The sequence below is a fragment of the Molossus molossus genome, unplaced genomic scaffold, assembly GCF_014108415.1.
Source record: "Molossus molossus isolate mMolMol1 unplaced genomic scaffold, mMolMol1.p scaffold_m16_p_3, whole genome shotgun sequence".
NCBI classification, from domain to species: domain Eukaryota; kingdom Metazoa; phylum Chordata; class Mammalia; order Chiroptera; family Molossidae; genus Molossus; species Molossus molossus.
The window spans coordinates 35,447,078-35,463,945 of record NW_023425366.1 but is presented as its reverse complement, the minus strand read 5'-3'; positions in this window follow the sequence as shown (position 1 = coordinate 35,463,945).

The following is a 16,868-nucleotide window of genomic DNA, read 5'->3' as shown; positions in this document are numbered from 1 at the left end:
ATTCAGTGCAGCTACTGCATAGTGAGGGTAGAGGAGATAATGTCAGAGTCAAAATTCAGGAGCCGTCCTTCCTTGCTCATCAAGATCTGCCATTCATCTTCTCCACCCTGCTCACCACACCACAAACCACATCTGCGCTCCCCTATCCTCTTGTTTCTTTCTGGGCTACTAGCTTCTAGCTTATGCACTGCAAAGCTGGTATCTTTGGCCAGCTTCCCTTCGGAAGGCCATGGTCTTTATCAAGGCAGCTCTCTCCGTTGTCCTTGTGGCCCAGCCCTCCTCCTGAGGTGTGCTATGAGACTTCTGCTCCTAGCCCAGCTCATCCCCCACCTCCTGGGTTTTCCTACTCAGCTACTAGTTCTTTTTAAAAGAGTCCACTGATTAAACCCTCCTTAAATTATTCTAATCTGAGTGTGGCCTTTGTGTCCTGCTAGAACCTTGATTGATACAGGTAGCAAATCATGGAGGGATTTTCAGGTCCTTATAGGCCTTTGATTTTGATCTGAAAGAAATGGGAGCCATGTTGCTGTGAACAGGGACTTGACATGATTTAATTGACATTTTAAAAGGACCACTGTCTGTGTACAGACTCTAAGGGACAAGGCATATAGGTGACAGTGAAAGTAGGGCCAGCACATCTATTCAGAGACTGTTCAAATGCACCTAAAGAAGACAGTGTCTGGGGGCAGAGTGGGAACAGCAAGGTCGAAGGGTTGTATTTTGAAGATTCAACCAGTAAGATTTTTGATTAATTTAGATGAGAGGTGTGAGAAATAGGAAAATGCTAAGAAGGTTTTCAGTGTAGGCAACTACAAGGTTGAACACGCCGTGGATGGCATGGGAAAGACCATGGGTGGAGCAAGATTTGGGGAGATAAGATGAAGGGTTTAGGTGTGGACATGTGAGGCTGAGATATAAATATCCAGGATGGATGTGGCCTTATCTGTACCTCTTTGGTCTCATCTGTTGTATCTTTCCACTCACTGGCTCTTTGGCAAGCACAACTACCTCCTGGTGTATCTTGAAATCCATTGGTGAGCTCCAGGTTGGGGATTTGGGCAACATTTTTTCCTCTGCCTAAAAAGCTGGTTACTAAGTGGTTCTCTCCCTCTCTCTTTGAATAGTTGTTCAAATGGTACCACCCCATCTCAACTTTACCTGTTAATTTAATCAGTTAGACACTCATGGTTGAACCCCACCTGACTGTCATCTAAGACTGGGCTCTGGGGATCACAAAAATACAAAACAAACAAGAAGTGATCTCTGTCTTCATGGATTTTGTGTTCAGCCCAAATATGTTAAAGAAAAAGAACCCAGTGGGACTGCCTTTAATTTTTCAACATCTCTTTGATTCTTTCAACCTTCATCTGCCTGCTAATATTGAAGCCATGTGCCTTCAGGAGAGAACTAAGACTTTCTCCAGATGTTCTTGTCAATTTTGGCGGCAATCGTATTTTTATCCAATTTGAACATATTTTTCTTGATTAATACAAGAAGCTCTAAGTAGAAGTTCTTAAAATTTCCTTAACAGCTGCACAATCTTGTCAGATAAGATCATGAACAAAATGTGCTTATTTCAAATGAAAAGATGATAGACCCTTCTTTCTCATTCACCCCTTGTATCATTTTTGTTGAGGTTCAAAGCTTTGGATTTTAAATTCTTAAGCACTCTCATCACTGGTGTGACTAGAATGCAGTCAGAATGTACCAAATGAGATTTCCAATCTAAGCAAGAAAAACAAAACTTTTTTCTTGATAATTTTGTCAGGGTTTTGCATCAGATCAAAAAGACACTTGCAGCATCTACGGTACCTACTAAAAATTAGAGAACAACAATCAATGTTCTCTTAGATGTTTTTATCTCTCTCTCCCTCTCTCTTCCTCTCTTTCTATAAAAAACCAATAAAGAAAATAATTAAATAAATAAATAAAAATTAGAGAGCATCACTTTCTCCACAGAACAATGTTAAGCTTGACTTTCAACCATTCCCAAGCACCACAGTGCAATAATGCTTAATAACGCCGGGAAGCATTGATAGAACATTTCCCAAGAAGGCTCCCAGGGAATAAAGAATTATTTGCAGATTTCAAAATTTAATTTTAACCTAAATTATATAAATTGGTATATGTCTTCTTTACAATTAAAATATGAAAGTGAATATTCAACTAATGATCACACATTCATTTATGAGAAGTCCCCTCTTGGGAACCCAAATCCATTTAAAGAGGAATGTCAGTAAGGAGGTGACTGAGAGCCACATTTTGGGTGGAGCTACCACGATGACTATCCCATTTTATAGCACAAAAAAAAATTGACTGAAACTAGGAAGCTATTTTCAGAAATAAAAATACTGCTATTTATCTCATACCTCTTATACTCGACCATTCTTTGAGAGTTGAGTGTTCGAGAGTGGTGAAGGATCTTGGTAATTTTTTCTCAATTTCACATATGAAGTAGCTACATTTTTCCCATAAGATCATGAGCTAAGTTTATGTAAAGGTTATTATGTATTCAGCAAAAACCAGCAGAAAAATTAGGAACACATTTAATGTTATTTGTCATTAAAAATCACATGCCATTCTATTTTTTATTCTGAGTTCTGATTGTTGAATTGCTACTAAGGAGCAAACTTCAATGCTATAAGAAAAAATAAATCTTTTATAATTGGATGGATAGAAAGGGGAATGTAAAAATAAATCACCTTTGGGGAATATTTTGCATACAAACATTTGTAAAAACAACTAAAATAGTAACCTATAATTGTCACCAAAATAACAGATATATAAACAAATACTAGATTACTTCACCAGTAGGTTGGGTTATACAAAAAAACTGCACAGCAAAATATCCACCTGCATTCAACATTATTCTAATGCTCGTGGCACATAGTGTGTTTTAAATTTTGCAATTAATCTAACAAAAGAAATATAAAGCAATTTAAACTAGAACAGAGAGAGAAAGTAAGAGATTGGCATAAATTGCTAGTGTTTATCACCAGATTGTCACCAAATGACAATGATTAGAAGAGTTAAAGATATGTGGGGAGAATACAAGGATGCACCATGGCTGACCACATTTTGGCCCAAGCTTCTGCTTAAGGACAAGAGACAGTATTGTTAATCATTTGCTCAAAGTGCACTAACCCACGTTCTCCGTTATTCTAAAATGCTGTCTAGGGTAGACCAAATGTAACACAATTTTAGGGTAAATGTTGAAGATAACAACTGCTTCATGAAAGCTGAACATTAGTTTTCAGTATTTTCATGTTTCTGGTGTGAAGAAACTGTTTATTGATTGAAAAACTAAAAAGTAATCTGTTTTGTAATAGTTGAAAATAATGCTTTCTAATTTATTAGAACAAATATTCAATCAAAAGTAGAGCAATGGTGACAGCTGAAAGACAAAAACTAGCATGCATTTTCTGGGCAATATTTACTAAAGATTCGGTTATTTCTAAAAATTTCATGGTCAGATGAGTTGGGAAAAACTTTACTTCTGGAGACAATTGTATGTACACCTCCCCATCTCATAGCCCATTCCTCTGCTTTTGCTCTTCAGCCTCTTTTACCTCTTGCAAGGTTGCTTTGAAAATACCTAGTTTAATCATAAAAGGATGCTTGTTTTCTTTAACCTCAGACCTCTTTGATTCTGTGTAGGCATCACCTAATTTTTCTTTGTAAATAGCTGATCATCAATCTTTCTGTTGTGGGTTGAAGGATGTCCCAAGGAAATATATGTTAAAGTTTTATCTTCTAGTACCTGTAATTGTGACCTTCATGGGAAATATGGTCTTTACAGATATAATCAAGTTAAAAAGAGGTCATAATGGATGAGAGTGAGTCCTAAACCTGAAGACGTGTGTTCTTCTAAGGACACGTAAAGACACAGACACACAGGGAGAACTCTGTGTGGTGACAGAGGCAAGGATTGAAGTGATGCAGATATAAGCTGTAGAAGCCAAGGACTGTGGGAAACTGGGAGACGCCAGGGGCAGTTGCCTTCAGAGACTCCAAGAATAACCCAGTATGGAACACCTTGATTTCAGAATTCTGGTTTCTAGAAGAGTGAGAATTCATTTCTGCTATTTTAAGCCCCCCCCCCCCCCCGTTTGTGGTTCTTGTTACTACCCTCAGAAGACACCCATACACTCCCCACCCCCTCTGCTCCCCAAAGCTACCCCTGGCACCAGAAGGGTCTAGTGGTTCAGTGGTGTCCAAAATGGGAACAGCTCTCCCAGGCTGGAGGAGGCAAACCAAAATGCAGGGATGGGATTCTGTGGCGGAAAGGAGCAAATTGTTCTGTGGGTACAAAGAGGGAAAACACTACAATCCATAAATGTGCTGTGCAATAGTACTAGAGGAAAAACAGAGGAAAACAAAATATTCCTTTTAAGTTAAAAAATAAATCTAAAAATTATGTCTTATGTGACTCTTATAAAAATGTTAATTTTTATAATCTAACAATTAAGGAAGAAAATGGAAAAAAATTTAGATGTTTCTTGAACTAAAATGACAATGTTTTTATTTCTACAGTAGGAAAACTTTCTGAAAATTGTCTGTAGGATTTTAATTTTTTATAGCTCTATTACAATGAAAGCACAATTAATGCAAACCCTGTGACTAAAACATGAAAACCTCAAAAACATGTCCAATGGTATTGAGAATAGAGCAGATTTTGTTAATTATATTCATACTGTTAAAATATTATCCAGTATTAAGCACAGTCTCTTAGTATTTCACAATACATTTTTACAAATTATCTTAAACTGAAATGATATAGATGATAGTCTCTTTGGCCTGAACTTGTAGGCAGAAATCTGTTTTCTAATTCTGATTTCCCCTGATTAATGTGCAAAGTGCCAGAATTCAAAAGCATCTTCTTTCCCCCAATCCCATCTCTGTCAAAGAGAGAAAAGAAAGCCTCCCTGGTTGTCTGCATTCAGCTTCTGACTCCACAGAGATGTCGAGAGGATAAAGCGATCACACAGGCAGAATTCCTTGAGCTCCTCAGAAGTAATCTAATTTGCCTACTTAGAAGGTTTATTGAGAGGATGAAGGGAACTCAATGCCTGTGAAGTGTTGTGCGTGTCTTGGAAGAAAGGAGAGTGTGTGTTGAGTTGCTCTCATCCTATGTGTTAATATGCAGAGAGTTCGATTCGAGTGTATCAGCTCTCTTTGTGAAGCAATGAGAGCAGCCCTGCCCCTCGAAGATGTGCAGCTCATCCTGTGATTTTGCCAAATAAGTTAAACCTCTGCTTACTGATATCATTAAATTTCCACGTCAATGAGAGGTGATAAGACTAACACTGGATAGCACTGATATCAGGATTTGTTTGCCATATTCATCTAAAAATACAACAGATGCTAATTTCTCTCTAATGTTATTGTTAAAATTATTTTTATTAATAGACAAAGACATGAACACACATACACTTAAAACTTCAAATATGAAATTATATTGTTTGTACCAAACCTGTCAGTCAGAATTCCTAATCCAGAGTCCCCTCGCGTTGTTCACCAAACATGATGCATATGGACATAAAAAAATGAGGGTGTGTCATTTGGAGGATACACAACTGAGACCTAATGTTATCAGGAAAACAAGGTTGGTCATTGGTGTGTATCATGCCCCCAAACCGGCTAGCTATGTCTTTATCATCACCTTTCTCCCAAACTCATTAAATAATAATTATTGAATAATAATTATTGTTCAATAATTATTATCTCTACTTATGATTTTGTAGCAATGATATAGGCTGGGCTCACCTGGCTGAATCTGCGGTGGGTCAGTTGAGCCTGGCATTTCCCTGCAGTTTTGACTCAGGTCTGCTCCAGATATGTTCATCCCGGGCACAGGCTCAAGGGTAGGAACTTTCCAGGGGATGCTTTACTTATGACAATGGCATTTTCCTAAGTAATATCCCATTGACTGAAGTGAGCCACTCAGCTGGGTACCAAAGTCAGGAGAGGAGAAGCATACTCTGTCCATCATATTAATCCTCACCATGGTAATCCTTTGTGTTAAAGTAGCACAAAGCACATAGCAAAGCTCAATGTAAATGGAGCTTGAAGGTTGCAAAATGTAGGAAGAGTGACTATTTCTGAACACTAATCTAATCTACCACATGGCCAAAACTTCTAATGAATTGTTCAGATGCAAAATCCCATCATCTCTGACCATCAGGAAGGGCAAGAACAGACCTATAAACTCAACAGCTACGTTCACTAGCAAGAGAAAGAAGGTCTATGACAAACTTTGAGTATAATCCCACTCCTTTGTCTTTTTCATGTACCTTGAAGACGGTCTGAATTTTATTCTCCATAACATAAAGAAGTTTTAATTTCCTATGATCTCTATTTTTTCTACTTGGATTTTGAATTTATAATTACTTGAAAAAAAGATAATGTTCAATGGACTTGAGTTATAAGTAAGGAGATTAACTTACTTTGTAGCTAAATATTGAGGCGAATTCATCTGAATCTTGATTGAGACATTTTGATGGAGAGTGGGAGCTGTATACCACAAGGTTGGATTAATATAAATTGATTTGTCCAAGGTTATCTATTTAGATAATGGAGGTAATAGAAGGAGTGCCCAAGGTCTCAGGGAACTGATGTTCTGAGACATCCCATCCTGTCATCCTGTTCAAAGCAAGTTCACATCGGGGCAACTCCATTTAGGCAGGGAAAATTCAATTAGAATCATTCTGTGAACTGAAACTCCCAGGGGTGTCAGTGTAAAAATATGGAGATCTCCTTGTCTTAACAAACTATATGCTAAAAAATGACACTTTTTGACCCTGTCTTAGGCTCCCTCCTGTGTATGTGTGTGTTTTCTGGAATGTGAATATAATCCTGTTAATGAATCAAAGTGGGTTATATTTTTATCTTTTATTCATAGTTTTTGCATATGTCTCTTCCTACTTAGAAAATACATTAAATTATATCTTCACTGTAGGTCCCTCTTTTAGTATTTTTAGTATATGGCTCCTTGTTTCATGGATTGAGATATGAGTCAAGTTGTGTTATCCTGTACCTAATGATGTACTGAAAGGTCTGATATTATCAATGTATGATGCTGACATGGGTAACAGACATGAACTGTAATTTGATAACTGCAAAGGTGTTTTACTGCACACACACACACTGTAACAATTCAAAAACAAAAACAAATTTTAAAACATGTACATGAGTTTTTCAACATGTGTATTTCCTAGCAAATGGCAACCAATTCCATGTGTTTTAAAATAGTTTCTGAAAACAGAGGAAAGAATACAGGTAACCTGCAAAAGTGAGGTACATTTTTTTCTTTGTAATCTTTTAGAGACCACAGAAGTCTTTTTTTTTCTCCTTAGATTAACAAATAGAATCTTTGGTTAACACTTCACAGATAAATAAAACCTCCAACAAATAGTATTTGGGAAACTTCTCATTTTGTTACTTTGACTCACCATAAGTCGTGTTGAAATAATACTAAATGAGAGTCTGAGATACATTCTAAGTGAAATAAATAGCATAGAAGTTCAACATGCTTCCAGTGAGATTATTGACATGTGCCCTGATCCTGGGATGGAGGACAAGTGCACTAGAGGGGAATGGCTGGGACAACAAGCATCGCGCTCACTGTGGAGAAACTACTGGTGCTTGAGGCAGGTTCTATCACCCACAAGGGTTCTGGTCATTTCAAGGCAATCCACCTCTTCTGTGCTATCACCCTGCATGCAGCATCCAACTCCCAGCTCAGGTGGCAACTAGGTGGTTAAGTTAAGGCAAAAGCCAAAGTCCACCACCCATCTTGTAAATTCATAAACTCCATCTAAGAGCCAGAAGTTTAATCCTAGTGATATCAAAATTAAAATCACAGAAAGTTACAAGAATGATCAGATTTGTCAATTGACATCCCTCCAGATAGTGGCTAGTGAAGTCTCTTGTGCTAGAAGCATCTCTCTTTCCAGATTCTTCTTTGATATCAGGAGAATGGACAAGGTAATTGTGGAATCAAAGGCAAAAGAGGGAAGTGAACATATTTTCACCAACAGCAGAAAAATATATTCTTCAACCACTTTATTGTCAACTATCAAATACAGATATTGATTGATCCCTCCTAAAACACTGGTAACATCAAACCTCCTTGCCACACTGCACAAGGCACACAATCCCTAACTGTTGTGCATGCATACACATGTGTATGAGTACATGTCTATGAGTGTGTGTGTGTGTGTGTGCCCGCACAAGGGCTATCTCAAGTCTACTCCTGAATTATGCATCCAGCCACTCTGTACAGAGAGTAAACCCACTAACACTTTTAGCTGCTTGCTCATGCTGGGAACCCTTGGCAACAACCTCTTTTTTTTTTTTTTTTTTTTTTTTTTTTTTTTTTTTTATCCTCACCCGAGGACATTTTTCCACTTTTTTTTTTTTTTTTTGTTTTTTTTGTTTAGGTAGAGTGGGAGGGAGAGAGAGGGGAACAGAGAGAGAGAGAGAAACATCGATGTGAAAGGGACACATCGAGTGGTTGCCACCCGCACAACCGACCAGGGCCGGGGACAAACTGCAACCGAGGTACATGCCCTTAGCGGGAACCGAACCCGGGTCTCTCGGGACCGCAGGCCGACGCTCTAACCGCTGAGCCAAACCGGCCAGGGCGGCAACAACCTCTTTGATGTCCTATATCTGCCTCCCCATTATATGGACCAAAAGGAACTTGGCAGGACACACTATCTGTAATAATCTCCCTCAATTTTCCAGCAACACCTGTACAAGATCATGGGTAGTGAGAATTTGCTGAAGGGCTGAAGGTAACTGGTGGGAATTCTTGTGGTCTGTTTACAATGTTTCTGGAATTAAATTATCTATAGACTTGACTGTTTTTATGCCCCAAGCTGGACAGAGCTTGGTGTTCAGTCTTGACCTCTCCTTACTGAAACTTCCACAGCACAATTTTCATCTTCCTTTGGGAAAGACCTTGGTCTAAACTATGCTCTTTTGTTCCAGCTCCATTTTTGAAGGTCCTGAAAACTGATTGATTTATTGACTATTGGGTAAATATACATTCAGTGGCATGTGTCAGTTGGCTAACTGGACTAGGTAATTGACTAGAGAGAGGAAAAGTAAAGATTAGATTAGAGTGTTGGCTTGAGCAGTTGAGTGAGTGGTGATGCCATTTGCTAAGATGAGGAAAATATAGTTCTAAATTCTATGTTATTCAGGGAAAATAAAACCAGATTGAGCTTTAAAGTATTCAAAGTATAAAATAATATTCAGTAAATGGTTTTTTCCTTCTCTTTCTAGATCATCTAACTTCAAGAATAAAGATTTCTGAATAGGGAGTTTTGGCACACACTCAGGTTTCCCAAAACACAGTGTTAATCACCACAAACAGTACATCATAGCTTTATATTAAGGAAGAAAATCATTCTTGCTGACCATTCTTGGCTATAGAGAATAGAAAAATCTTTAAGTGACTGTGTGTGTGTGTGTGTGTGTGTGTGTGTGTGTGTGTGTGTATACCTTGAGCTGGATGACAGTCTTGTTCATTTTATTTTTTCATAACTCTCTCAGTGCATAAACAACAAGACCGGGTAAGAGCTTCTTTTCCTTATTTTCATGCAAGTATCACAGGTCAGAGATGGGGTATGGTTGTTAAAATTACAATCATACTTAGACAAGGAGTCATATGGGTAAGTTATCGGCAGTGTCCCTCTGAGGATTTTTTAGAGTTCAAGTGTTAACTTAGATTCTTATGCTCCGCTGACATAGCAGTTGTCTGAGTAAGTATGAGAAGTGCTCAGAATTATCTAGATGGACATTTGAGGTATCCCTAACTCCCCTTGTTTCAATCCACTAACTACCTGTGGTATAAAACAATTATGATTAACCTAAGAAAAGCAAAATGCACTCCAAGAATGGATGGGTAGACCCAACTTTTCAGAAGTACCTGGATACCAGTTACCTGAACTATATGTAGGTTACCTGGTTGTTGAGGACCTGATCCCTAAAAGGACTGCAAGGGTAAGTCTATTTGAGATAATACCACACTACATTCACAGATGTCCTATAAGCATAGTTTATAGCATTTAAGACATGACCATTTATTTCTTAATAGTCTTAAACCAAAGCACGCCACATTTGAAGTGTTAGGTAAATTATAGCACAAACTATTATTTGGGGGGTGGGGAGTCTCAATCTTTTGTCTTTCTTCGCTATGTTCTTAAAGGACAAAACGTTTTGACAAAGTGGCCTGAATATCTAACAATCTGAAGGGTAACTAACCAGAGAGTTAGCATTTTGGACCAAGTGAGTCCTGCTGTCACATGAATACTTAGCTTACTTCATCCTTTTCACTATGGTCCTAAAAACATAATTATAGTGGTGTTAAACCCAACAATTATTTCAGGAAGCAAAATAGCCACAAACGATATAAATATTGTAGTTAACAAACACAATATTGAACACTTAGTCTTGAAGAGAAAAACAATCTTTAATTCAAAAGTCCACTGTTTTAAATAAATGGTTAAGTAAGCAATCAATTAATGCTCTTATTGCCAACACACATTAATGAATGAATATTCATTGTTTTAACTGTTAGTATAAAAATTGACTTAATTGTTGCTAAAATACTTTCATGTGAATTTGTTACCTTAGAAAGGATTCAATTTAGTTCATAGCCTTCCATTAGACTTTGTTCCTATTAAAACACAGTAAACAATAACCATGCAAATTAATTATAGTAAACAAGCACATGCCTTTTTTCTTTCTTTTCTTTTTTTTTTTACAATTGTGGCTATTCTTGACTACACTCCAGAGGTAATGTCACCTGGGTTTTCAAACAAGTTGGCATCACTTTCATACATTATCCATGCACTCCTAACACAGAAGGGTTTTCAACGTATCATTAAATGTTCATTTGGCTTGATTGTTCCTCCCATATGATGTGGTGAACTTTACAATGCGACCTGGATTGCTTTTGTTGACTTTTATTTCCATGATTAATTCTGCATTGTAAAAACAAATTACCCTAGACCATACATTATTCTGGTTTAAAGACAAAAATGCATAAATAGTTAGCATATTTTAAATGTAAGAAGGTTAGTTAGGTCACATTCTACTTCTCGTCAATCCTGAGCTACACATTCTTCTCTAATTTGCTTCATCAAGTTTATCAAAAGTTTTTTTAATCATTTAGTATGTGAGCAATTAATGTTATACTATTAAGAGTGGTGCAAAACTCTAGCTGTAGGGCTACACGGGGCCAGGTTCAGTTATGTAAGGCTTTATTTCTCATCTTCTGGAGGCCCAAAGGAAATAAAGTGCAGGTTATAGATAATTGGGCCATGGGTTACAGCAGTAGCTGAAGCAACTATGGAATTAGCTAAAGCAGCCCTTAAGAGAGGCATCTACATTCACCTCACGTTATCCACTCTAATTCCTGCTCATCTTGTCTCCTGGATGAGACCTTAAACCTTTCAGTGCCTCACACATACCAAGAGATGGGTCCACAGTATGAAGTTCAGATAAGGGGAATTTTAAAAAATATAAATCCTTTAATGTAAAAATAGCTAACACTTTCTCTGAGATAATAATACATTATGCTGAAGGACATACTATTTTTTTTTTTTTTTGCTTTTGAAATTTTATTTATTTTTTTGCTATATTTAGGTATATTTAAGGCATGCAGCATGATGTTTTGATATACATGTACATTGTGCAATGACCACCACAGTCAAGTTAATTAACACATCATCACCTCACGTAGTTACTGTATGTGTGTGATAAGAACACTTAAAGTTTACTCTCAGTAAATTTTAGTATACAATATATTATTTTTAACTATAGTCACCCTGCTTTACATTAGATCCCCAAAACTTGTTCATAGTATAACTATAACTTTGTACCCTTTGACCAACATCTCTCCAATTCCCCCTTCCTCCAGTCCCTGACAACTACCACTCTACTGCCTGGTTATATGAGTTAAAGTATTTATTTTAACATGTTTTTATTGATTTTAAAGAGATAGAAAGAAACATTGATCTGAGAGAGAAACATTGATTAGCTGCCTCCTGCACAACCCCTACTGAAATCAAGCCTGGCACTAGGGCATGAGCCCTCAACAGGAATTGAGCCAGAGACATTTTGGTTTATGGGACAATGTTCAACCAACTGAGCCACATCAACTAGGGCAGAGTTCAACTATTTTATATTCCATAAATCTAAAAGTAACAGCATACAGTATGTACCTTCTTGTGTCTGGCTCATTTCACATAGTATGTCCTCCGGGTTCATGCATATTGTTACAAATCACAGCATTTTATTCACTTTTAAGACTAAATAATATTCTTTTTTATATATAACTATACCACATTTTCTTTATCTATTAATCTATCAACAGACATTTATTGTTTCAGACATATGATTGTTTCTACATCTTGACTATTGTGAATAATACTGCAATGAGCATGGAAAGGCATATATTTCTTCAAGGTACCAATTTTATTTCCTTTGGGTATATGCCCAGAAGTGGAATTGCTAGATCATATGGTAGATTGATTTTAATTTTTTTAAAATAATCCCCACACTCTTTTCCATAATGGTTGTAACAGTTTCCATTTTCACCAAGAATGCACAAAGATACTCTTTCTTCATTTCTTCACCAACACTTGTGTGAGGTGATATCTCTCTAAGGCTTTTATTTTTATTTCCTTGATAATTAGTGATGTTGAATGCCTTTGTATATGTCTGTTGGCCTTTTGTATGTCTTCTTTTCAGGAATGTCTATTGAGGTCCTTAGCCCATTTTTAATCAGATTATTTGATTTCCTTTTTAAAAAACTTTTATTGATTTTAGAGAGAAAGGAACAGAGAGGAAAATATAGATTTGTTGTCCCACTTACTTCTGCATTATTGGTTGATTATTTTATGCACCCTGACCTGGGACTGAACTCACAAACTTGGGGTATCAGAATGGTGATCTAACCAACTGAGCTACCTGGCCAGGGCTTGACTGGAAGGTGTGTGGGGGGGGTGCTAATAAATTATTGAGTTTCTTATATATTTTGGCTATTAACCCATTATCTATATATGAATTACAAATATTTTCCCAATTCCATAGGCTGCCTTTTTGCTTTGTTGATTTTCTCCTTGGCTATGCAGAAGCCTTTTAGTTTAATGCAGTTTTACATGTCAATTTTTGTTTTTATTACCTGTGATTTTGATGTCATATCCAAAAAAATCATTGCCCAATCCAACATCAAGACGCTTTTTTCCTAATTCGGTTCATAAGAGCAACAAAAAGAATTAAATAATTAGAAATAAACTTCACTAAAGAGTTCAAAGATTTGTACACTGAAAATTATGAACCATTGCTGAGGGAAATGTGAAAAGACACAGGTACATGGAAACTCATCCCATGGTCATGGATTAGAAGAATTAATATTGTTAAAATGTCCATACTGGTCAAAGTGATATATAGATTAATTGAAGTACCACTGTTTTTCTTCACAGAAATAGGAAAAAAAACAACAACCTATAATTTTTATGAAACCACAAAATGCTTCAAATATCTAACATAGCACTGAGCATAAGAACAAGGCTAGAGGCATCATGCATCCTGATTTCAAAACATATCACAAAGATACAGTGATCAAACAATATGATACTGGCATAAGAACAGATAAATAGACCAATGAAACAGACTCCAGAAATAAATAAACGCAGTTATCTTCAACTAGTCTTTGACAAGGGTGCCAGAAACACACAATTTGGAAAAGATAGTCTAGTCAGTAAACGGTGCTGGGAAAACTGGTATCCACGTGGATACAGTGAAATTGGACACTTAGCTCATACTATATCCAACAATCAACTCAAAATGGATTAAACACATAAAGAACTGAAACAGTAAAACTACTGGGGATACTGGTCATAATATTTTATAAACACTAATTCATCCAAAGCTCATGCCAGCTCTGTGAGTTAAGGACTGTTTTTATTGCCATTTGCAAGAGAGAAAACAAAGGGGTTGGGTAATTTGACTAAGATCATGCAGTGTGTGTTGAAATCATAATTTGAGCATCACTAATTTGGCTACAGAATCTGTATACTTGGTCTCTCAGGTATAGACACTAAAATAATAATGAAATCAAAAGTTAACCTTCAGAAAATTAAACAAAAACATTCTGGAACTTAAAATATTAATTTTCTTAATATTCAAAATTAGATCATTATAATAGAAGGCTTTTACACAAGAATAACATTATGCTCTCACTTTCATGATATCCAGTGCAAGCATAAATATTTGTATCTGTGTATTGTCAGTGTGTCGACTTTATCACGCATATCCTGATTACGATTGATTAGAGTAGCACGAGACGTTTGAATGTGATCTTTGGTCCAAGTAAGCATATAAGTGTTTAAACGACAGCCTAAATACCCTCCTAATTTCAGAACCTGTTGAATAGGAAAATATGAGCTGTCATAAGACTTTCTAGGTCATTTCATAAATACTTGTTTGGAAAATTACAGAGAAATAAAGAATAATTGAAATCCAATACATTACTAGCTTTAATAAGCAGCATTGTCAATGAAAATTAGCCCTATGAAATTAGCATAAAGAATCTGAAAATGCATCACTCTGACCATAAAATACTCTTGGAGATATTCTGTGATTTGAAGACGGTCATGAGGGCTCTTTATTTAGAATGGAAACATCCAGGTAATGAAACATTGTGATGGTCATAAAGTGTGAAGGTTAAGATGATTGGACTTCTGGTGGTAGGTTGATTTAACAGATTTCATTAGCATTTCACAGGAGTACACTAATTTGAGCTAAAATATTTTACCAGCTGTCGGATATTTCTTTGCAAGTTGTTGTATAAGATGTGCTCAATACATGCGTTCTTTTTTTGTTTTGTTTTGTTTTGTTTTCCCATAATGATTGTCACTTTAGGTGAGCTGAAGATTTACCAAAGAGCTTTGTCTCTGTTGTTGGCATGCAGACATGCATGTGACAGAGCACCACGGTGCCAGATGGCTTCAGCCTCCAGCATTTAAGAGGACAATTCCAACCAGCCAGAGCCTCTTGTAGCAATTGTGCATCTGTTTATTCAAAAAGAATGTATTCATTGCCCAGCATGGACCTAGCATGGGAGAAGCAGTTAAGAGTAAGGGATCCTAGGAAATTATATGACCTAGTTAAATATAACTATTCAAATATTCAAATCTCTTAGTAGGTAAAGGCAATAAGGGGAGTTTATAAAGGAAAGAGTTCACACACTCGCACACTGACATGTACGCACACACACACATACCCTCATTCATCCAGAGAAGTACAGAGAGCTGTCTTGGTCTGTCCTCTTACTCTTTGAATACACTAGGACTCTGCAGAGACTACCATAATTGAGTTATAGCCATCACCTATATATGAGATTCCAGCCTGAGCCATGGAGAGTCTAAGTAATAGATTGAAAAATACAATTATTGCTTACCTACAGAATTCCTTTGCTTGAGAGGTAAGGCATATATATCAGAAAAGTTGTCGTGTTTTTTTCCCCAGGCCTATTCAATAAATGAACATTACACCAGGATTCTTACACAGAGTATCTCTGAAATGGGTTTTGTATTGATTTTTGTAACTACCCTGTTAGATGACGTTATCCCTTAGTGTGTCAGGTTTAGACCAGTCCGCCTGGAGCAGGTCATTGAGGTGATAACTGTCATTTGGAGGGACAGAAAAGCAATCATAGCTTTTTCATTACTTACTGTTTTCCCCCTGCGAGTGTGGGATCATTTGACATATTATGGCTTCTGTGATTTAAGCTGCATTCTGAAATTAAGTGCTAGAATATCATGCTGTGGGTTTAGAAAAATCAACTCGATGTCACAGAACTGCAGGTCCTGTGGGTCACACATATCCATGATGCCCTCTTGATATTCATCACAAATTATAGGAAAGACAGGTTGTTGACTATGAAAGTAAATATGCCTGTATCTGAAAACTGTTGCATGCAATCCAGTAAATTATAGTTTCCTATGTTTTTATTAAACTTTTATATCCATTGCTAGAAAAATACTATAAACTATAAAACCAGCTTTATCACAAACATGGATTGAAAGCACATGCATTTTAAAAATTCTAATATGTAATGGTAAGGTCTAATATATAATGGTAACATTAATTTTTAAATTTCATTAATTTTTTTTTCCTAGCAACTGTAGTCCAACCTAAAAGCATGAGAGCAGACAACAATAAATGAATAAAAGGTAAAAGTGGAACATACTGAACAACCATTTCTAAGAATAATCAAGGGGACAAAAAATTAATATGTAAAGGAATGTGATGTATCTACACAGAGTGGTAACAATGTGTTTTTTGAGTGTCAATATTGTGATCACGTCAGGTGCCCCAGCATGTGTTGTGCTGTGGGAATCAGGCTGAAAGACCACCATGGAGAGTGAGGTAGAGGGGCCTCCCAGGGGCTTCCTTCCAAGGACTTATATGTGCCATTATTTTGGGACTTACTATGGTTAATTTTCTAGAGAGCTTTGCATGATTTTTCTTCCATTCTATTTACTGGTTCTGTTCCAACAATTGTGTTATTTTTCATTAACTAATGTTTTCAAACATATGCTCTCTCTAACAATACTTCTAATATGTTCAAGTCATTGTCAACTTGAAATTTTCAAAATAATGCACTCCAATCCTAATTGATCTTCCAATGGTGACTCTCATTCAGTTCTCTACTATTCTGTTTTCACATTCCATATTTTTCCTATTCCTTATAATACCACAATCTCGCTTTTCCTTTAACTAAGACTACCACTCCCTTGGAACTAAAAAGAAATTAAAAATATCCTCCTTGTTGCATTAAACAGAAT